This window comes from Dunckerocampus dactyliophorus, chromosome 2 (genome assembly GCF_027744805.1).
Source record: "Dunckerocampus dactyliophorus isolate RoL2022-P2 chromosome 2, RoL_Ddac_1.1, whole genome shotgun sequence".
Lineage (NCBI taxonomy): Eukaryota > Metazoa > Chordata > Actinopteri > Syngnathiformes > Syngnathidae > Dunckerocampus > Dunckerocampus dactyliophorus.
Genome location: NC_072820.1, coordinates 9,865,902 through 9,890,568, shown reverse-complemented (window position 1 = coordinate 9,890,568; position 24,667 = coordinate 9,865,902). Strand labels below are relative to the sequence as shown.

The window sequence follows — 24,667 nt, the reverse complement described above, 5'->3', positions numbered from 1 at the left end:
TCCGGGTGGAGGAGTTTAAGTGCCATGAGTTCTTGTTCACGAGTGAGGGAAGGATGAAACGCGAGATCGACAGGCGGATTGGTGTGGCGTCTCCAGTGATGTGGACTCTGCATCGGTTCGTTGTTGTGAAGAGGGAGCTGAGCTGAAAGGTGTCCAGGAGACACCCATAATAGAGCTACTGCTCCTCCGCATCAAGAGGAGCTAGATGAGTTGGCTCGGGCATCTACCCTGGGCATGTCTGACCGGTTGGAGGCCTCAGGGAAGACCCAGGACACGTTGGAGAGACTTCCTATCAGCTGGCCTGTGAACACATCAAGATCCACCAGAGGAGTTGGATGAAACAGCCGGAGAGAGGGAAGCAAGCCTGGGATTCTCATCTTCGGCTGTTGCCCCCGCGACCCGACCTCGGATAAGCGGAAGAAGATGAATGAATGAATGGATTGATACAGAACTTTGATTGATTACAAGAAAATAATATAGCTTTATTTAGAAATTTATTTCAGAAAATTCAAGACCAAGAACATTTAATCTGGTAAGGCAAGTTCTTCAGCTACACAACAGCATCAATTACATACCTGGGAGGCTGAGTAGGTCAAATTAACATAGCAATCCAGCGAGTCCAACAAGCAAGTTACTGGCAAGCAAGTTCACCAAGCTCCCGATCTCATTCCCCATCAATGAATGGCAGGAGCAGCATACATTATAGTTATCACGAGAGTGCCCTCTCGCGGCTGTCGACAGTAACAGCCACCGATAATTATCGGACGATTTCCATGAAAAATCACAACATCAGCATATGCCGAGAAATGCCTTCAACGTCAATCAGAAAAGCTGATACCTGTGGCTAGCACTATTGCAGGCCCCAGTGATCCTTTCGTGCACTGGAGTGTCTTGACCTACCTAACGTCTTTGGCAGCGTCGTCCTCCCACTTTTCCCAAAATAACAATCAAGGCTGGCGTGTGGAACTTAACTACCAACACATGCCACGGAAGCGATCTTGCGGTGGTAGCACATTAAAAAACTTTATTACACCATTTAAAGAACAAACAATTGACGAAGTATGGTAAGTTGGCAGGCAAGGGACCTTGGAATTGTCCTGACTTTGTCCCCCTTTATACGGCACCCCTGGACAATAGCACTATTAACGATTATTAGCATTATTAGTATTACATTATTAGACAGTAGCATTATAAATAAATTGAAGAATATGATCAGTATCGGTATCAGCCGGAAAAAGGAACACTAAAATAACACATCCTAGATTTGAATGAATGAAATGTTCTTATTTTTTACTTTGTTGTTTACATAGCTGAATGTGCTGACAACAAAATCACACAATTTTTAAAATTAATGTATTATTTTTTATTTATTTATTTATTGGTGGTCCACCTGTTGTCTATTCCATGTGCTTGTCTTGTTTAAGACTCCCCTTTATGAGCAGATATACACAGTATATTAGGGATGCTCCGACCAGGGTTTCATGATGCCGATAAGTCGCAGAACCAGCCAAACTATGAGCAAACGAGCGACTTATAGTCTGGAAAATACGGCATATAGTGTTTGGTTGTGGACATTTGCTGTACATTATTTTTCATGATGGATTGTGGGATGTTTTCAGTCCCCAACAACCACAGGTATAATAATTCTCATATTGTACTTTGACATCAGTGCAAAATGACTTTTGGAAATGGAGGCGAAATTGTTTGGAGTTTAGAAGTGATGAGTGCCTCTCGGACCAGCCTTTCTATTTGTACCACAATACAACAGATGAGGGGAAAAATGGAAAGAAATTGCTTTTTCTTTCTGGCTTTTTTTCCTTCAACGCAAACTGCCCCTTCTGCTTCATTGTTCAGCATATCTCAATGTGTGGCAGGAATAAATATGTGGAAGACAGTACAGAAATATGAGTTTTTTTTTAAATGCCAAACTATTCTTTAGAGCTGAGGTCACAGCTTAACGAAGAAACTTAAGTGGAATCGTTTTTCCCTTCCAGCTTCCATTTGACGAGATAGAAGGTCAGCATTTAATGCCACTTCTGGCTTTCAAGCAAAGTTAACTTGAGGTCAATTAAGACTTCTATCAGCATAGAGTAAGCAGGCAAGGCTCTCTTTATCACCCCAGTTAATACTATCTCTCAACGGACCTCTACCACTGTTTGGGAACGTGCAGCCATAACACGTTACATCCCAATCATAACATTTGTGGACAGAAGCATATGGGAAAGCTCTTATTATGAACACTAATAACAGCTGAGGCCTTGAGCTGCAGAGGAAGGCAGCCTCGGTGGGGCTGTAATATGAACATTATGATTTTTATTTCTTTTTGCTGCTCATCTCAGCTGTTGGGAATTTTAGAGGTTTGATTGTGCTGAAATAAATCTGTCGCCCCAGCGGGCAGCTGTTGGCTGCTGCCTCTTCTGAGTTTCTGCAAGGTCGTGTGAGAGCTAAATGGCAGGGTTGGGAACGTGGCTCTCGCTTTAAAGCTTACTTGTGCCTGAAAAGCTGACGTGTAGACACACAATGGTAATGGGAGGGGAGTTTGTCCTCATTGTGGAAAGTCTGTGGAGCCAGCTCAGCATCTGTCCATTTCACTACAACAGTGGGATTAACCCACTAAAATGCAGGTTCACTCGACCTCTCGTGGCTTTAAATTTTTAACAGCAGCCCTGCACATCTATTATAAATACAAGAGCACTTGGAAAATGCAAACGTCTGCCAAGGCTTAACATTTTGTCATCTGTAAAAACAATACGTGAATGGTTAGGAACTAGGATCTGGAACAGGGGTCGGCAACCTTTAACATCAAAAGAACCATTTTGCCTCCTCTTGCAGTAAAAAAAAAAAACAACAAAAAAAATAGTCTAGAGCCGCAAAACATTACACAGCTTATAAACTTTTAAAAGTTTTAATCTTTTCAAAATTTGACCTGTTCTACCAACAGAATTCAACAAACGGAAGTGCAGAGTGCATGTGTAGGGCTACTTTGAAATAATAAAAAACTGAACTTTGTAGGCTTTTTTTAGTCTTTCCAGCATTTCGGTGAAACTAAAACAACACGTAGCCAACTTTAACATAAAAAAAGCCCACCAGGGTTCACATATGCGCATACCAGTGCTTTCTGGCTCACTTGGCTAATCACAGGCAATTCAATATGCTTGTGCTGAATTAATGTCATTATTTTGCCTACTGGTGATGTTTGTTGCCATTCAATTAGTCTTGTCCTTGATTATCTTTGCAGAGACAGGCATTTCTTTCATTTTTGGAATAATTCCCTGTTCATATTTTTAATTTGGAGAATAGAGGCGCTGACATTTTTATGAACGATTCTTTTGTGTATTATCCATCTGTGAACGTCTTTCCACTCTTTACGATCTCCGGTGCGTCCAGTACAACGCTAGCAGCTGTACAGTCATTAGCTTTAGAGCGTTCATCCACTTTTTGAAAGCATGTTTGCTCTGCTCAAACGTCCGTAGTAGTTCCATAAACATAGAATAAAGTCAAATAAAAACGATATAAAGGGGAAGAGTATCTTACACTTTTCCCAGGCAGAGCAAATCTGTTTAGCATGTTAGGGTATTTAGATCAACAATATTATCTGCCCCAATGGCTGGACGAAAAAACAGAAGGTCATAAACAGGTTTTCTATGCTGTAACTACAAAAATGTTTTGTTTATTAATATTGAATCCTGCTTCGCGGAAATTCACTTATCGCGGTCGGGCCTGGAATCAATAAACAAGGGACGACCGTGCATCAAAATGTAATCAATACAAAGAGGTAAAATACGACCTCAAATTGTCCTCCTTGAACCGCAGAGATTTAAAGTTGCTCTAAAGTTGCATGAGACTGTCAACTCAACATCCAGCGACACTCTTAAGTTTCACGGAGCGAGGTGTACTAACGTACTTATCGCACAGCTGGCATCCGTTACACCTACAGTCAAGCATGGTGGTGGCCATGGTCTGCATGACTACTGCTGGCATTGGGGAGCTGCGGTTCATTGAGGGAAACATGAATTATGTGACATTCAGAAGCAGAGCATGAGCCCCTCCCTTGGGAAACTGGGCCGCATGGCAGTTTTGCAACATGATAACAAGGTCAAAAACACACCCATCATGTCATTTTCAGTGGATAGTAAATCTATACTGCTAGACAAGCTGTACACTCACCTCGTAGTAGTCAGTGTACAGTATTGTTCCTTGAGGCAATATGATAACATTTGAGTGCATGTTTCCACTGAAACCCTCAGGTTAGTATGAGGGCCCAACGTCTACCGGTGTGCACAAACCAAATGTCAATGCATTCTTTGGGGAGGTTATATAAACTTGTGATTGCTTCTAATGAAAAAGCTCTGTTAGTACTAAGTTTCAGTGATGTAATCCTTCATTTAATCAGGAGCTCAAATCTCCAAGGACCTGACTTGGGGACTAGAGGGTTGAAGGTTTGAGACCCATCGTGGATGGCAACAGTTCCCTGTTCCCTCAGGCAAGACAGCAACCCCCCAGTGGCTCTCCATCTGACATTCTTCCAAGAGGATAACATACATTTAAATGTTTTGGTCCAGCCCTGCCATGGTCCACTGACACAGAGTTGGCTCTAAGCATCCAGAGATGCTAATGTTACATTTAAATACAGATTAATCACAAGTACCTAATTCATTACCATGACAGCTGTGAAAACATCCTGCCAAGCCTGCAGTCCACTCCTTCCCTCCTCTTCATTCCCTCCGGTCTTTCCAATTACCCACACCCTCCAACCCTTCTCTTATAATCTCAACACATATATAGCTATGAGTATATTCATATGCAAATAGCTGTGGAGGTAAGAGGGGAAAAGTAACCAAGCTTGACAGACACCCCTATGACCCCCACCAAAGATGTCTGAAGGCGAGGGAAAACATCGATCATGTGACACCAGCACAGCCAGGGCCGGGTCAAGATGAATGCTCCTGGGAGGAGGTTGAAGGATATTCAAATTACAGACAAATTAGAACAAATAACTATCGTGTCAGCCAAGAGTAAGGAAAGAGCTTGAGCTAGTGGACATCCAACTTGTGACCAACATTCTGTAAATCAGAAGACAACCAAAGTGACTAATCGTTGTAACCTGTCTAAACTGCAGATGCTTGTCTGAGAGGCACAACTTAAAGCAGTGGAAGCATACGTAAATGGCAAATAGCCCCCCTTATAGCATCACCTGGTACTAAAAACCCTTCATTGGTGTGAGTGCAACATTCACAAGCATAAAAGTGATGCATTAGTCTCTTAGCATCTTTGAAAAAGCTCTATCGAGTCATCACACTCCAACTGAAGTGCTATGCATTCGCTCTCTGAACATATTACTTTCATAGAAATGAAGACTTAAGTCTGTTTTGTCTTGTGAGACGTGGTAGGCAATGATGCAATGAACTTTTACTAAACTATTAAGCACTCAGGCTAGACATGACTGCAATTATTTTGTAATCATCATTCAAGGACTCCTGTTCCATGGCAACAGTGTTTTTCATTTGAAACAAAGCCTTCATTGCGCATTTCTTTTTAATATTCTGCTGCAGTGGTAAACAACTAATCAACACTGATTGTGTATAATAGCTACACAGTACATACTTTTGATTGTGTCTTATGCTCAATGTGGACAAAATGGCCTGCCACACATTCCAGAACCACAAATAACTGACTTGTGACTAGCATTTATTTTATCATCGTGCTGCTCCAACAATAATGATATCCATAAAGTCACTAACTGTTTGGACCGCATTTGTGATGTATTGTCCAACTATCCATTCATTTTCTATGCCGCTTATCCTAATTAGGGTCGCAGGGGTAGCTGGCATCAGGCGTGAGACGGGGTACACCCTGGACTGGTCGCCAGCCAATCGTAGGGCACATATAGACAAACAAGCAGATTCATACCATAAAACTTTTGTCTCAGATTTGTAACTATTGTGAGACTGTGGAATGAATCAATACAGTCATCCCTCGCTACATCGAGGTTCGACCATTACGCCCTCACGGGTTTTCCGAAATTAATTAATTAATAAATGATCACTGTTTCGTGGTTGAGTACGGCCAATTTTTAGGAAAAAAATATGCATATTTAAGCAAACTGTACGTATCCTTGGCCTAAATTAAGCATTTTCAATCCAAAAATGGCTAAGTGAACAAAAATAGAAATATAAGGCATTCAGAATAAGTGATACTGTATGTAGTGTAATTTGTGACTTGTTGTGTGTACCTTTAAAAGGCGGGGCCTGAGATGTGACCAGCTAGCTAGAGTTGAGTTGCTAGAGTTGTTTAGCTGATTGATAGCACGGTTAGCAGCAAGGTTAGCAGTGTGGAGAATGTGAGTGACTGGCGTGAGTTGTGGCCAACAGCTCCTGTGTTAATGTTCACTGCATATGCGTTATCTGCTTGTTAATAAAGTACAGCGAGCCCCTCCTTAACCACAAGCAGCGGTATTACACTAGTATTAAGAAGTATTTACATAGTGATATACGGGATTCTTTGATAATAGACAAGTGAGGGGAGGATTGTTGTTATTACAGTAGTATTCTACAATGGTCACTAGGTGTCAGTAACGTTCAACTGATGAGACAGTACACCACAGGAAGTATGCTGTCAATGCTAATGTGTGAGTCTATGCTATGTCTTAATTATGCCCATTGGGTAAGTGGTATGGGGTGAGTGTAAAAGTGACCATAGAGTGTTATTTCATGTCTAGAGGACTCTAATAATGCTAAAAACCCTATTTAGAAGGTCGTAAACAGGTTTTCTATGCTGCAAATGTGAAAATATTCCATTTACAAATAAGGAATCCTACTTTGCAGAATTTCACTTATCACAGACGGGTCTGGAACCACTTAACCGCGATAAATGAGGGATTACTGTAGTTCACCATAGGCATAATGGCTTTTTTGTCCTACTACTTGTGCCCATATGTGAAATGCAACACTTTTTGAAATGAGATATATTGTAGAAAAAAACTTGTATCCAGAATACTACTTGTTAGTTCATCTGCCATGCAGATATTGAGTTGATTTGACTCAAAATAAGATAAATATACTTGGCAAGACTTGCGACTTTTGCCGTATTGACTTCTCCATACTGGATGTCCATTTTTTTCCTGTTCATTCCAGAGTTCACTTCTCAAAAATATTGGCTGTTTGAGCATTCCATACACTCACCCACCCAGCCTCTGTGCACAGTGTTGTTGTTGTGTGTGTGTGTGCCTTGTAAACACACACACACACACACACACACACACACACACACACTGGCATAGCTTCATGCATATCTATACATAAAATAGTAAGTCTGACATAGCAAAAAAACATCTGTCTCTGGATGCATCAGCAGATTGTAGACCCCCCAGGCTGAATTCATCAGGGTTCATCAGCAGCACAAATGCATCAGGCTCATTTTTATTGATCTTATCATACAAACATTTGGCAGTCTTTAAAGAGTTTGTGTTTGATATGACGTGTGTTCATATTCGCACATGTATGCACACCAAGGACAAACATAGACATTTGCCACAGCTCACAAACTCGATGTTTTATTGTCTTGTTTGCAGCAGTTGGGAAATAATCTTGATATGGCTGCTCAGGTACAAGCTTCCCTGATCTAATTTCAGCACAGACGGCAGCAACAAATTTAAGGACACATCAAAAGTCTCCTGAGACACTATGTGGGCAAAAGTATTGGAACACCTGGCCATTGCACCTAAAGGAACTGTTGGACATTATTATTACACCTTTGGATGCTGTGTAATTAAGTATACAGTCGTGCCTCGCTACATCCTATCCGACGCAACATAGTTGTCCTCCCATTCAGTGTGGAAATGGTAAGGTTTTGGCTTTTTACAGTCTTTGTTCCCCACTCTGTTTGAAACACTTCCTTTAGTTCAGAATAAGTAATTTGCAGAGTCTAACTAGTTACCTCGGTAGCTTGCTATGCTAGTGACGGCAGTCTATTTTGTCCCTGTAGTGATCTCGTAGCCTGCACAATGTGGTGTAAACAAAGAATAATAGAAGTGTAAAGGTGACTATGGGGTATTATTTCATGTCTACAGGGCTCTAATAATGGTAAAAAATCACATTTATAAAGTCATAAACAGGTTTTCTATGCTCAATGAAAATATATTAATAAAGAATCCTACTTCGAAATCCATGTATGGTGGTCGGATCTGGAACCAGTCATCCTCAATAAACGAGGGACGACTCATTTTCAGTCTAATAGCTTCTCATAGAAGGCCTTCTTGACACACACTCACATAGCACAATCAGAGTTGTGCAACACATACATATGACTGCTGGATAAATACTGGGAGACACACAGCAGACGCATTGTTCTCACTCACACAAGCTTAACTTGCTTCTCCATAAACTTAAAGGGTCACTGACATGATTTATCAAGTTTGCTAAAAATATGTTCTATATTATTTGTAATTATGTTCTACGTTGTTAGTTTTTTTTTAAAGCGAACGGTAAATTTATTTTAAAAAATGACATTTATAGTATGATGGACCGAATGCCTTAGAAAATGGGTGTTCCCCAAATGACGTCGGCGAAGGCGCAGCTCTCAGCTCAAGAGTAACATACATGAGAGGATGGGCGAGACAGAGGATGTTTACAGTGGTTATAGCAAAGATTTGAGCGACGTTTCAATAGTTTTCGAGGAGGAAGAAACATCTGGAGATGAAACAAAGAACTTGCAGAACAGGGAATTACTGTAAGCCTGATTTAGTCGAACCACCGGCGATTAAACTAGAATGTCTGATGCAGAGGTGTCGGATGGCAAGACATGGAGATGAAAATTTGTGTTTAGAATACAATATGTAAATAAGACATCTGTTCTGTGACAACTTTGACACCGTATTCCTCCTGCTATTCCTGATGCATGCGAGGATGGTATAGCATGCTATAGCTATAGATGCTATAGATGCATCCTCGCATCCAAACTGCGTTTATACCGTACTTTTAAGCCAAATGCTTCTTGTAAAGGTGTTCCCCCATAGCAGTCTTCAGTGAAATGAACATTGCAAAGAACAGAACACGAGGCGGGGGTCCATTTGTCTCTTGTTCACTGTACTTGATTCGTTCACTGTAGTCTTAAACCTTTGTCTTTTGGAAAAGATAACAAGCTTACAGTATCACTCGGACACTGTGAACAGCCAGCGGCAGCACAACATTTTGGCATGACTACTATTTTGATGAAAAATATACAGAACGAAGTCGACGAGCTACCTCTAGAAGCGCTTGTTTACTACATGTTAGCTGAGAGCTGCGCCTTCACTGACGTCACTTGGGAAACGGCCCTTTTCTAAGGCGTTCAGTCCATCATGGCTCCCGCAATGTAACATTTAAAATTTCCAGTACATACGGTCATACATGTTCATACATGCTGTGGTCCTGCCACACATAACCTATTGTCTTACAATCTGGTCAAACACAACACCAATAAAAACTATGGAATCGCTATAACAAAAAATCATACTGGATGAAAAAAACTGTTAAGACATGATCACTGCACCATCTTACAAAAGTATAAACTTTTAATTTGGGATAGTATCATCAAGTGAACATAAGGAACACTTCACAGAGCGTAACAGGAGGGGCAGCCTGAGGAGACTGTATTGTTCCTCTACATCGCTTTCAGTCAGACTGTCTTTTCAGTGACAGCTGCACAGGAGTGGAACTTTGTCCCCCCCAGAGCAGAAAACTGATTTAGTATAAATGTAACCCGCCCTGTTTCGCACTACGGGCACCGGGACTCGAACAAAGGACCTTCGTAATGGGAGGCGAGAGTGCTGACCACACGGCTAAAAGCCCAGACTGTCGACTGCGTGTTCAGCGCAGCTCTCAAGGCAGAGGGTGTGAGGTTTACCAACGCACACTTGCACAGCCTCACCCACTGGCATCTGTTACATAATCTGTTCAAAAACATATAAAAAAATGGGTTCCTAACACATCAAACATGTTATCACCAAAACTAATATTAATAATCCAGTACATTTTTGGGTGCCTGAAACGGCTTAATTTGATTTACATTGTTTCCTATGTGAAAAATAGTTTTAGTTTTCCTACATTTCGGCTTCAGATAGATCCTTTGGAGCTGATTATTGACGAATCCCAAAGTTCCACTGTGTGACAATGTAACTTTTTAACTTGAATTAGTGGTATGCCGTCAGTGCAAGCAAAGCTGTCCCTGCGGGCATAAACACTGTCTAGTCCAGGGGTCACCAATGGGGTGCCCGCGGGCACCAGGTAGCCCCCCACGACCACATGAGGCGCCCGCAGGCCTGCTTTTCATTCAGGTTTTCAGTTAATAATGTGAGAACACTAGAAAGAGAATTATTCTGAAACATAAAATGTGAGTTGTGGAAACCAGCATTTTGTGAATGTTTTGGTAAAACAAGCATATTTGATTTGTTTGGGTTGAAATAAGGTATGAAAATCATTTCTACAAAAATGAGTAGCTCGTGGCCATTTTCATTTTCTGCGATTGAACGCATCATCACATGAACAGCGCAGCACTTAACTGATCCTGTTCGACACAAAGCAAGGAGACAGACACTGAGTTGTTCATTGTTCTGTGAGTGTTATATGAACAAATAAGTGAGTTTATATATATATTTTCAGACTGTCAGCCTGGGAAAGTGTTTGTTCGCCACAGACCACTGTGTGATAACATGCTAGGCCGCGGTTCCTTTTACAACATTATCCTACATTTAGGAAGTGGTGAAGGTTATCTATCATGTCTTTCAAAATACGATAGTCACGTACTGCTGTTGTACTCTTACGGTTATATACTGTAAATCTTCCGTACTGTGCTAGAGGTTCTGAGTTGGAGAGGAAGAGGAGTGACATGTTTTTGAGAACACACCAGATGCAGTCTTTTTAAAAATCAATACCCTCACCTTGGGCATGTTTTGTGCTGCTTCTTTTCTCCCAAGACCACACTTGCCCGTTGGCTAGAACTGTCTCAAACTGACTAGGTAGACTTCAAACAAGCCTTCGACAGAAAGGTTTGCATAAAAGAGCTGCCGTGTGCATTATAAACACCAAAAAAGCAATCCCTTTACGCACACCCTTCCTGTCGAGAAGCATCAAGTGACAAATGAATACATCACATTAATAACTGTGTGACAATTGGCTGCTTTAATATCTACTAGGTTTGTGCCTGCGTGACAGAATATGGCATCAATAAAACAACTTTACAGCCCAAATATGATGAATCTCTATCAGTTCCATGCCAGAAGCAATGATGCAGAGACACTTTTGGTAAAGACAGATTCAACTGCAATATTAAAGCACAGACCTTCAGCTATAATTTCATGGTGTTTACACTGACATCCAATGAGTTCATATGATATTAGAGATGTGCTGATTATGTGTGTGCATCCACACTGGGTATTCATTCATCATTCGCCCTCGAGTCTGTCCCTTTGCCATTAAAAAGTGAGCATTACCTTTGTAAAAGTAGATACGTCACTGAAAGTCTACCTAATTGAGTGGCCAGTGAGTTGTACTGCAGTCTCTGCATAGTTTCCAAAAATGAACGGGGGGTCACAGTGCATCACCATTTTGAACCAAGTAAGTAATTGATGTAAACAGGAGCATTAAGCCGCGCTTTAGAGCAAGCCTCTTTCTACCTTTCCATTGCAGTGCCTGCCGCACAGTCTGCTCAGTATTTATTGAGACACCTCTAAAGCAATTTGGGATGGCAGGCGCAGATGGCTCCTCTAATCCAGGTAAATTATCTTTGAACCATTCAGAGTAAACAGACGTGCCTTTCTGTAAAAGTCTGGACTCTGACAGACATGAAAGGAATGGTGAGTGTGTGTGTGTGCGCATAACACAAGACACTCTATACGCAAATACTGACTGTGCTTCTGCACTGTGTATATACCACAGTTATTAATGTAAAACATTTTCATTGCTTTGTCCAACTGTTGAGAGAGGTTGAAAAGCACATTGGAGACATTCAAAAAAAACTCGAGCTGAATCAAATTCAACTTTTAGAACCTTATCTAGTAAAAGGCAATTTAAAATCTCTTTGAACATCCAAATCATTTCAATGGTACAATTCAGAACATGATGCTGTTCACTAAAAATCTCCAAATGTTTTTTTTTCCTTTCAATTTCTATTAGTTTGATTTTGTTAAAAAGCATAAATCATACTTAATATGAAACACAAAAGCAAGGGGAAAACTAATAATAATAAAAAGAAAGAAAGAAAAATAAAATCTGGAAGTGTAATCAGCTAGAAATACAGCCCTTGTTATGACCTTTAACTATATTGCAACATTGGTTCTGTTGCTAATGTGTTGTGCAATATACTTGATAATAAATGATCATGGTCAAAGAGAGCTTTGTTTTCCTTTCCACTTTCTCATTCATTATTAAAGTATTTTTTTCCTTTGTGTTATATGTAAAATTAGTTTTCAAATGACAGAAATAACAGCCTCTCTCCAATTATAGCCTACTTCCAATTAACGTCCAATCCTCTTTACCGTTTAGGTAAATGCATGTGCCTGCTATAATTAGATCATTTACGGTATCGTTGAAAATATTCCCATTTGCTTTACTGTAAACAGTGATGGAAAAACCGTGATTGCACTTGACTTGAGTTTCTGTGTCAATAATTCCTTCATGAGCTTTTAGACATGAATCATTATAGCAGTTTTAGATTGTCACTCAATAGGTGTACCATATGTTTCCAGACTATAAATTGCACTTCTGTCATGGATTAGCTGGTCCTGGTACTCAGATGTGATTGATCGATCGATCGATATGTGCTGTCTTTAAGTTAAAGTCCAGGATACGTCTTTATAATACGCTTCTGCCATGGAGGCTATGTGTCTGTAAGTAATGTGCAATCATAGATTGAGGATGTTGTATTTTAGACGACAGTGTTTAATTATTATTTTGTATTAATTATGTCTAGCTTGGGGATTGCAGCTGCTGTGTCAGCTACTGACTAAATACACACACGCCATTTTTAGTCTATTTTAATTTATTTGTGAATACAACTAATAAGTTTTGGTGTTAAAATACAGCCGTTTGATACACTTCTACACACCGGGACGCGTCAACGTGTCACGTCATATATTAAAAATGTCTTATTCAAAAACATTCTGAAATTTATATAATGGGTACATTTTTATTGTATCCATATACTTAAAAAATAAATTATTATTTGTTGCTTTAGTTTGTCTCCTTGTTGGTGTAAGCATTGCCCCCTCCCTCTGGTTTCCTCTGGTAATGTTGTTAGCAGCAGCACAATGACACTCACTCTGATCATAGTTCGATCATAAATATTATTTTCCTCTTCATGCCACATTTTTTGACTGTTGCAACTTATACTCCCGAGTGACTTATACTTCAGAAAATAAGGTACATGCTCAGCTCGTAACATCTAGCAAATACCCTATTGACACTAATATAAGACGAGAAAACAGAAAACAGTCTGAAAAAGAAAGCCATTTTACATTCAAAGTCTGGAGCCTTATAGAGTACATGCAAACCAACAGGTGACGCCAAATCTCCCCAATCAAGTCAGAGCTTTTCTTTCAGTCGCTCACACACACACCAGTGACCTGTAGAGATGCTGCTGCAATACAGGGGTTCAAAAAAGTGTCTAAAAATTTTGGAAAGTCAGCTAACAAAAGTTCTAACAAGAGTTCTAACAACAGCTAACAACAGTTTTTTTTAACTTGTTCAAGCACAACACTGATTCGGCCGATAGTATCGGCTCGATATTGGCATAAAAATGTAATATCGGTGAATATCAGTATTGGGATTTTTCCCTATAATGAAGGTCGATAATAAACATAATATAGGCCTATGGACTCTTGTATTTTCCAGCGCGCAAATGATGACCTCTTCAAGCTTATAAACAACCGTCAGTGGCTAGTAGCAAGCTAGCTCACTCATTCCATTCAATCCATCCATTTTTTATGCTGCTTATCCTCACTAGTAGGAATGTTAGTGTGTGTGCGCGCTCGATTGGGAGAGTACGCGGGGGAGGTCCATGAAACTGCTGCTTTTTCATATATCGGGTGTATTTTCATTCGTATACTGTACATGTTTGTTAGGTACTGTAGATTACTTCTTCTTCTTCGACTTTGTAGTGTTGGACCACATCGAGTCATACGATGGCTTGGAATGTTTGAATGTTAAGGCTTTCAAACTCATGGATTGGAACTTCAGGACAAGATAAAAGGTATGTAGGATATGAATTCACTTTAATATCTATCTGCAGATCAAATTTAATTAAAATTTGATAGTGCGAAATATGTTAATTTTGGCCCGGAATTACTGTGTGCGTGCAATTTGTAGTGTAGCGTGGAAATGAATACAGCATACTGCTGCACACATGAAAATTAAGACTTTTTCATGATCAAAAAAATGTAAATGGGTACTCTGATGACATTTAAAACAAATGTTACAGCCTCAGCCTAATGGCAAGTATTTCTCTGATGTTCTACAATGTTGTTTACAGCCACATTGAGAAGCTAATTGCTGACGCAGTATCCATTAGCTTCACAACAAATATGTGTTAATTCCACAACAGGAGATACTGTATGTGATTTTACACATACCGGTATCGGCTGATATCGGTTTCGTAAATTGAGAGTTTGGCAATATCGGCACATTGGATATCGCTAAAAAAGCCAATATCGGACATCCCTGGTATATATAGGGTTTTTTTTTGTTTGTTTTTAGTTTATTTGGGCAGATGCTGAGGCAATGTTGTCTTGTTTAAGGCCCTCAATGGCTAAAAGGTAATCCTGTACCCTGCAGAGAGGCTCTAATCTATACTCTAATATTTAATATGGTGCTCATTGTGAATATGCAAGTAATACATGTATATAATAATATATAATAATAAGCTAATGATGTCTGCAGGCACCTCATTCAAGTTTGGAAAAACTAGCAATGAATGAAGCCTTTCTGCTCTAACATTTTGGAAAGAGCAATACAAATAAATTGCATAGCATTCAGAGGCGTCTTGTAAATTCTGAATATTTCAGAAGATCTGCCCTGTAGGAGTATGGGGTAATAAAAGAATATAAAAATAATAGCTGAACGGGGACACGCGTAAAAGATGTCTACGGGCAGAACATTATAGGTGTTCTTCGGAACGATAATATATGGATGAAGAGAGGACATAAAACAAAAATGTAGCATATTGTTTTGTGTGGAGAAAAAAAGAATGTAGCGGAAAACATCCAGAGGGCAGACAACACAATATTTATAGAATACTTCAGAGATTTCTGAGAGCAGGACATGGCAGATTATTAAGCGAGCACACATAGAACTGTGTGGCTTCTTGCTTTGGCTCTCAACAAGGCAGGCAGGGCAAGATCTATATGAACTGCGGTAAGGAAAAAAATATCTTTGTTGTACCTTAGAGAGATGAAGCTGATGACTCTCTGTAGCAGCGCTACAGGGAGACAAGTTTTATCAGCGAGAATTCAGTTTAGTCCTCCTTCCACGTGCTCTGGCCTCCGGGGTGCTGAGACACGGTCCTGCAACAAAGACCACTTCGTTTTGTATCGTCTTCATACCCGACATAACGTTTTCTCTTCTAATGTGTGTGCAAGATAGCATGACTTTATTCTGACTGTCATTGGGTTTTAGCAGGAGCATACAATAAATACACGTTAGACTCACTGCCTATTTCAATTGTCATCTTTTAAGGACTCAATAATTGCCGACTTTAAAAATCTGATTCGTTCTAGTTCGTAGGTACGGTTTTCAGAACAATTTTTTTTTCCATCAGTGGCTCGAAATGGAATAAGATCCTTGGAAAATTACCTGCTTTCTGTGTTTTATTGACTCTGCTGAATGACTGAAGGACACCAGTTGCCATCAATGGCTTGATTTTTTTTCTTTCCAGAGAGTAGTTTAGAGGTCCTACTTTTTTGACAAAAAAAAGCCAAAATAAGGTGCCTTTCATTTTTAGAAAGAAAAAGAATTAAAGTAATATTTTTGTAAAGAAAATGTCATAGTCTTATGAGAAAAGAGGTCCTATTTTTCATGAAAAAGTTGAAAATGTCAGATAATTAAGTCATAAAAATAAATGCCACAAAATTAACTCACAAAAAAATCATAATCTTACCAAACTAGCCAGATTTTCCTAAGAAAAAAGTCGTAATTTTATGACAAAAGAGATCCTATTTTTTGAGAAATAACTCATAAAAATAAAGTCGGAAAAAAATTAATCTCACCAAGAAAAAAGTTATAATCATCTAAAGTGGTAGGAATACTTGCCACCACAGATAACTGGATTTTTTTAACGAATGTTACGTGGAAAACCAAAATTTGCCTTGGTTTGTGTACATTTTCCGGTTAGTGTACAGTATGGTGTGCGTCAGGTTGTGTTATTAGTACACTGTGTGAGTGTAACTGTGTTCTTAATGTATTTTTATCACGAAATGTCCTTGTTAGCAGCTTGCTAATATGTGGAACCGGCAGTCAGCTCGCCCCATAGTCACCTTTACATTCGTATTATTCTTTACTTACAACACATTGATCGACTGTAATGCGCAGGCTACGGGATCACTTTAGGGACACAGAAAGACGGCTGCCGCTTTAAACACAGCATGTTACTGCGCTAGCTAGTTAGCCTTGAATTGATTTATTCTAAACTTAAGAAAGGGTTCCAAATTTACCATTTCCACACAGAATAGGAGGAGAACAGTGTTACACTATGTCATGTTGGACATGCCAATGCTAACAGGATACAGCTAAAGCTACAGTTGGTTGTGTTCGTGTAGACGACGCGAGTTCAACAATGGTATTTATTCTTTCCATATTGTTATTGACAGAAGAAATCGACCATAAGGACTCATGTGACTGTATAAAACTCAGAACACTTTGTTTTGTTTTTTAAATCATCTTGTTTTGTGTCTTTTTTCTTTGTAATTTAGCTCCTGATACTTTAATTTAAAAAATATAATAATCTCTTTTGTTTTGTTGCATCAGTGTACAAATATATCTCTGCCCCATCAGCCTGGTTTGAGCTACCTTGAACTTAAAATATGGTGGAAACGCATACCACACAGAGCCACAGGAACCTTTTAGTTCCAGCATCTAAAGTTACCAAGAACTAAAAGTTCCTGAACTTTTGGTGGAAAAGGGGCTTATGATGTCATCAGGGGTTGACTCTGTAGTTCTTTCTAACTAAAACAGTTACGCCACAAGTCCTAAAGCGATAGTTCGGATTTTCTGACATGAATGGATTATTTTGCAGTCGTCACTTTATTCCTTAGTTGGACCTTCTGGAACTAATTAATAACTCTAACCAAGGTTCCACTGACAATAAAGATGTAATGTTAGTAGAAAAATGGCTTCATATGCTGCAAGACAGCTTAATCTTGCAAGAAAAAGATCATAATCTAATCCAAAAAACACTTGAGGATCTTGTCAAGTTAGCATATTTGGTTATTTTTTACATTTCTGTCCATGTGTCCTCAAACGTTCCAATACAAAATGGTTTGCGCCTCGCATGGTAATGACCCAGCACGTTTGAATGGGTACTAGAAGTAGTACTTTGTAATTCCCAGTTTTGCCAATAAAAAAAACGCCAGCTGTAAAGGTGCGGTGCAATCATAATGGGCACAATGTGACTCTTGTGCGCAGACAATACTGAGGAGCAAAGAAAAGTGTTTGCTCTTGCTGCCTGTCAGCCTCCAGATCATGCTTAGGAGGCACATGGGAGGTGCAATTTTAGTGCTCCAGGGCCAAAGTTAATTGTCTGTAACTTCAGGGTTGAACTTCTTTCTGTCCTCTGAGGTGCAGGCAGCAAGCTGACGCAGGAGCCCACTGGATTTTTAGGACAGTGATCTTTTATTTGGTCCACTTGATCTTGTTTTACAGCACTAACTGGGAACTCTTCACTCTCCACTCACTCTGTCAAAGGGGCAACAAACCCACAAGGATGAACTATTTTCTCTTTAATAACGCAAATGTATTTATCAGATTAATCAGTTGAATTATAGATTAGATAATCCATTACTTAGTCATTGTTGTACAACAATAGAATCTTTTGCTGTGTGCATGTACCTGGAAGACAGTTCCTTGGCAGTGCACCTGCACCCAGCGTACAAGTGCAGTGTGTTTACTTTGGATGACAGATGCAATCTGCCCCTGTATCAGCTTCTCAGGTCAATCTATATCTCATTACTCTATCCAAACAATGTCATCTCGCTTGGGATGCACACACACACACGCACATACACACAGTTTTTAGTAGAACACCCCCCTTGTTAAACTGTAGCTGCAGATATAACAAATATCTGTTTTTGCCTGTAGTACAGGGACTTCAAAAGACATGATTCCATTTCACACCCTTATACATTTACTCCTCATTTTCCTGCAGACATTTTCTCTCTCTTTGCTATTATTCGCTTTGCTCGTATGATTTACTTTCTATTAGGGGATTAAAAATCAATTATGCAGGAAGCCATGCGTAGGCGTGATTATAGCCGCGCATGACGGCGCCATTCATCACAGGACCGCTCGTCTCTACGGCCGCTGGTTACACAACAGACATCGGGAAAGTCCTCTCTGAGTGTGAACTTTTTGCAAATATTAAACGTCCATATGATAGGAAGGATGACGAAGCTCATTTTTGTTTGAATAAAACTTTGATGCAGGGTGAAGTAGGCATTAGATCCACTGCACACACGGAATTTCTTGGCATTTTGTTGATTAAAACTACGGATGTGCAATTTTTTTGTTGTTTTAAGTATCTGTCAAGTCAGAGGTGAATCCCTCAGTTATCCAGCTGAGTTAATAAAACTCACAACTCACATACAGGCAATTTCAAATATCTCATTACACATTTGAGAGCCACTGGAAAAACAAAATTAATTCAATTATTAAAGGTCCCCTATTATGCAAAATTGACTTTTTAACAGTGGTGTGCCACCAGGGTCAGCAAAGCCTTCTCTGCTGGCCTAACCACGATGAGAAGCACTGACCTACATTTACAACTTCAATTCTAGTTTTTTTGCCATGAAATTGTATTAACTCATTCCCAGCAGTCTATTATCTTCATTTTATAGCACATTTCTTGGCCGCACTGCTTCCAGTAGCGTATGTGTATATTGTATTTCTTATGTCCAATCAGATTTCAGCTTCATTGTGTTGCTATGTCAATGTAATCTGCCCAGGGCCTTCAGAATCAGTTGTGCTGACCCATGCATAAACAAAATTAGCAATGGGGCTGTATTTTTAACTAGTAAGAGTTACGATTTGCCTCAAAGGGCCAACTAGCTGGCCCACAATACCATCAGTACTTTTCCTTCCTCTGATTGGTTAGTCACTGACTACGGTAAATGGTCGCATTTTGCGACTAAAATATGACACATCGTGATACATTTTTTATCTACTCCTCGTGCATGTGCGACCAGATAAAAGTATGTCTGTTGACAAGGAACGCACTTTGTCCCCTATTATTGTGAAAATGAAAAATAGTCCGTAAAATGTGGTTTCAATTGACGACAGCTTGTCGCAGTCGAAGTCTATTAAGCATTCGATTTACTTTTCGACCATCTTTTTTTTTTGTCCTGTCCAGCCATTGGAGCAGATAATATTGTTGATCTAAAGATACTCTTCCCCTGTTATATCGATTTTATTTGACTTTATTTGATGTTTGTTACGTTGTTGTGCAAAGTTGGAGCAGCCGGACCGGAGCAAGAGGGGATAGAAAAAAAGAGACAAGAAAACAAGGGTGGGAGTGCGTGGGCAATACAGCGAGAGAGACAAGAACAACAGGAACAACAATTGTTGCAACAAACGACAATAACAAAACAACAACGACAAACATCAGCAAATGTCTATGACTGCCATAAAGACCATATTGGAGATGACAAAATAAAATCAACAGCCACAGTGATAATACTGAATTGAAACAGTCGTACTTATTAGTGGAAATAATAGTAATGAAAATACTGTATTAACTATGATAGCGAACAGAATGACAATAACTGTAATACACACAATTGTAATAACTATAATGTTATTGCCGACATCACCATCACTGCAATAAAAGCAACAACATGATAACACCTTGGATAAATCAGTGAGTTATGTGGGGAAGTACGTATGTACTGTGAGTGTGTATATGTATGCGTTTACAGGTATCTCAGCCTTGTTTATTAATTGTTACCGATAAGACTTAACTATCAGTCCACCAAAGAATCAATAGCAACAGAACCGAAGCAGAAAATGCATTTAATGTTACATTCTTAATAAGGTGTGGGAAGAATGATAACTCACGAGTTACAGGTAACATTGAATTTCCCCTCGATGAATATTAAAGGATTATTCTTAGATGTGTGGAATTTTTACAGTATTCTCAGTATGCTTCCGTTCACTCTCCCAACAGACATGCACACACACACACACACACACACACTGTCCTTGCTGCATTCTCTATAATGACATTCTGACCTTGGTGGCAAAACTCTGCTTAGCTGCTATGAACTGTTTGACATTCTGCATAATGACTGCTGACTGACTGCTTCACCATTTAGTCTCAGCATGTCTTCAACCTTATAGGCAGAAAAAACACAGAAGCTTTGACCTTAGAATAATTACAATTCTATTATAGTCATCCTTTGTTTATAGCAGTTAATTGGTACCGACCAATGAATTTCCGCAATCTTGGATTCAATGTTTAATAAATGAAGTATTTTTGGAGTTAGAGCATAGAAAAAACATGTTCTGACTAATACAGCTTTTAACATTATTAGAGCACTGTAAACATGAAATAACACCAATGTCGTCATCTTTACAATCCTATTTGTCTTTGTTACAATACATTGCTCAACTCTTATGCCGCAGGGCTCGAGACGGGCGTTAGCTAGCAAGCTAACCAGTTAGCCTCAAATTTATTTCTTCTGAACAAAAGAAGCCAAAACCTTACCACTTCCACACGGAATGGGAGGAGAACCTTTTTTTTACTCTACCATGTCGTGCATGCCATGGTTGACTTCATGCAGTGTTAAGGTAATGTAATGTCTCAATGTTTTGTGTCATTACTGCTGCCTAGTGACCAGAATACTACATATCGCTTGTATTTCAATAATAGACCATAGTCTACCATGGAACAGCAGTCATTTAATATTGAATTAATTTCTGAAAAACCACGATATAGTGAGGGAGCAATAATGGAACTGCAATATTGCGAGGGATTACTGTATTGGACTAATTCATATTCATTTTTTGATTGTCCCTTACCACGTTGGTTGATGATCACTTGATGGCATTGCTTAAACAGATAAACACCAGAAACATTACATTGTTGAAACGTGAGATGTTTTTTTTCATCGGCGTTCAACAGCTGCTGCCATGCAAACAGAAGCTGTAGTAATTCTACACTTGAGCAAACTTAAGATTTCTCAGATCAAAACACGATCGCTACATACGACTTCAAAATGTGATATTAGGGTGAGATTAGTTGATTAGATAGGGTGAGGAGGTCGTCATCCGGGAAGGGCTCGGAGTAGAGCCGCTGCTCCTTCACATACAGAGGAGCCAGTTGAGGTGGCTCAGGCATCTAGTCCGGAGGCCTCCTGGACACCTCCCTGGTGAGGTGTTCCGGGCATGCCCAGCAGACCTAGGACACGCTGGAGGGATTATGTCTCACAGCTGGCCTGGGAACGCCTTGGTGTCCTCCTGGTGGAGCTGGAGGAGGCGGCAGAGGCCGGGAAGTCTGGCCTTCCCTACAGAGACTGCTGCCCCCGCTACGTAAAATAGATAGATGGTCTGTAATATAATTTTATTTTATTTTTAAAATATGCCTGGTGTTCCTGAGTACCGCTGGATGAAGCCCATGTCCCACCAGCTGGTACTCGTACCACAGTTTGAGAATCAGTGCTCTTCATCATGATTTTTCTAGCATGCATACAAACTGGGTTATTCAAGGTAACATCCAGTAAAGAAGTGACACTGAGAGACTGTAGTTTGGCATTCTACTACTGACGCTATTATGAATAACACTATTAATTCTCTGATCCAAGTGTAGTCTAGCTGCTGATTGAGTGATTGTATGCTTGTTTAATATTTTTGTCAAGCCTGCTTGACTCATCAACACTCTTACTTTGAAGTTCTTACCCTGCCCCTGAAATATGAATAAAAATGTTTTAAATTTGTTAAAGGTTGTGTCAGTGGCCTTCTCTTTCTGTCAGTTTTGTTCTAGTCCCTGCCTTCTCCTGGCCTGTGTTTTCTTTTGCAGATACCCTTGAGCGGGCTGGAGGCGGGAAAGGTGGGCACACCTGTGGCTGATTGCTCGTTCCCCATTTAAGCTGACTGCTTGCAGCTGGATGCTGCTGGTTCTTTGTTCAGACTCCTGCCGTCTGCCCACACGTGGATTCCTACTCTGTTCTCTGATAGCTACTCCTAGTTTCTTGTTTTTAGCCAGGTTAGCCCGGCTGCTTCCCAGCTATCCAGCCAGCTTTTTCCTTTGTTTAAACTGCTTCATGGTGTTCCCTATTTTTGGTTTTTGCTTAACACCATCGCTTTATGTTTTTGAACCATTTGTTTGCACACTGCCCTATTAAAAGTCCTGAGGTGCTCCACGACCTCTCTGCCTCTGCATTTGGGGTCCGATCCCTCTCAAGATCATCACAGGTTGTCAAGGATTTTTCTCATTTTTTAAACTGCTGCAAGCTCAATTATTCTAACATAAGAAAAGAAAAAAACTAAAATAATACACACCAATAAACTAAAATAATGACTTTTTTTCTTCCATTCAAATAGAATGCATGCTTTTTCCCCATCTCGGGTCTCAGGAGTGTACTGCTGATTGACTCAAACTACATTTTAGAGTTGAGACTATCACTTGTCAGGACAGTGTTAAAAAGGTGAAACCATTCTTGCATTTTGCTTTGTATTAAAAGTGACATAAAGCCAATGGAACGGAGCCTCAAGTGGGTTCCTCCCGACGACTGCTTCGCCGGGTTATTCATGCATGTATTTGGAACGGAATAGAATGCAATCACCTGCTCTTTTATAATGGAGCTGTCAGCATGTTGAGCAACCTGAGGGTGTATGAAGAGGCACTAAGCCAGCCAATGAGCCCTGCAGGCCTGATCACTTTGCTTATAAATTTGGCATGCATTATATGTGGCGACATGCGAATCTGAGAGCGTGTTTGTGCATGAATGTGCACGCTCAGATGTGTGCATTCAAGAGCCCTCACTCGTGTTTGTTTTGAAAGTATATGAACTCCAGTGATTGTGTATCCATACACACATGCGTATTACGAGACATACAGATGACAACATGAAAAGGACTGCCATTGAAATCCTTGTCAAAATAACACTGACTACTTACTTATGAAGGTGTGGCAGTTGAGTGGCTGAAGGGGAATCCAATCTTCGAGGGAGAGGAGAGCAACATCCCCACATTTCACCTTTCAAGAGGAAGGGGTCTGTGTTGAGCTGATGGAAATTAGATTGGGAACATGAGAGGCAGGTCATGACACAACTGATAGGAGCTGGCATTAATGGACAGCATGCTTAAGCGCACCTCACACACACGCAGACACCTCCAAACAACATGGATAAAAAGTGGTTGCATAGTGCAAAACATGCATTTGTTCATCAGATTAATGACTCTTTATATTATGTGTGGGTTTTCATCGCTGTTTGTGGTCAATTAGATTGCACTGATAAAGGTGTGGCTACAATGGAAGGTCACACACAATCTGTTTCAGGACAGTGGACGATTTGTTTCAATTTTGAAATGATTTTTCCACATAGGAAATGGAATGCATTACAGTTATCCTTCATTCACCCAACCGTGATAAGTGAGTTTCCACAAAGTAGGATTCCTCATTTATAAATTGAATATTTTCATAGTTGGAGCACGGAAAACCTGTTTTTGACGTTCTAAATATGGTTTTAACACCATTAGAGCCCTGTAGAGATAAAATAACACCCCTATAGTCACCTTCACACTTGTATTACCCAATATAGTAGACATAATAATAGAAAATAAGACATAATATAGACTTACACATGTTAGCATTGGGAGAGTTTCTTGCTGTTTCTTTTTTATTTTACATCCTGGACGTCTTGCAGTGGCTAATGTAAAATGACTGACACCCAGCGACCAGTGTAGACTACTACATATCAACGTGTTTTTCAATACGTTTTCTGAATGTCTTATTTTTGTATTTTAGTTCTTTTACCATTTTTTATGCTTAATTAAGGCAAAACATTTGTAAAATTTTGCTTAAACATGCAGATATTTTGACTAATAACAGGCCATAGTCAACCACGAAACAGCAATGACTTATTAATTAATATATTTTGAAAAACCATGATAGAGTGAAGCCGCAAAATTTGAAGTGCAATGTGGCGAGGGACCGTTCCATCCAAAAATCTAAGTTTTTATGAACTGTAAAGCGTAAAAAAAAAAAAAAAATTACCCACTGTTGATAGGAAAATGTGAAAACGCTTAACTGATTAATGCGTAATACAAAGGATAGTCTCATTGCATCAAGTTCTAAAAAAAAGGTAACAGTCAAACATAAAACAATAAAATGCACTGCCTTACCAAAACAAGTGCTGGATTATATACTGACACTGGAGTCGTATTACTTTAGATAATGTGTCCCATTACTGCAGGGGTGTCCAAGCTTTTTC

General features: G+C 39.7%; 1 long non-coding RNA gene across 1 annotated transcript; it reads right to left on the bottom strand.

Moving 5' to 3' along the window:
- Window positions 1-249: 249 nt before the first annotated feature.
- On the bottom strand, window positions 250-23,801 carry LOC129177429 (uncharacterized). Its single transcript, XR_008569623.1, has 3 exons — window positions 23,352-23,801; window positions 15,411-15,532; window positions 250-404 (listed from the first exon to the last, which is right to left on the bottom strand). It is a non-coding gene; the product is annotated as an uncharacterized LOC129177429 (long non-coding RNA).
- Window positions 23,802-24,667: the final 866 nt, after the last annotated feature.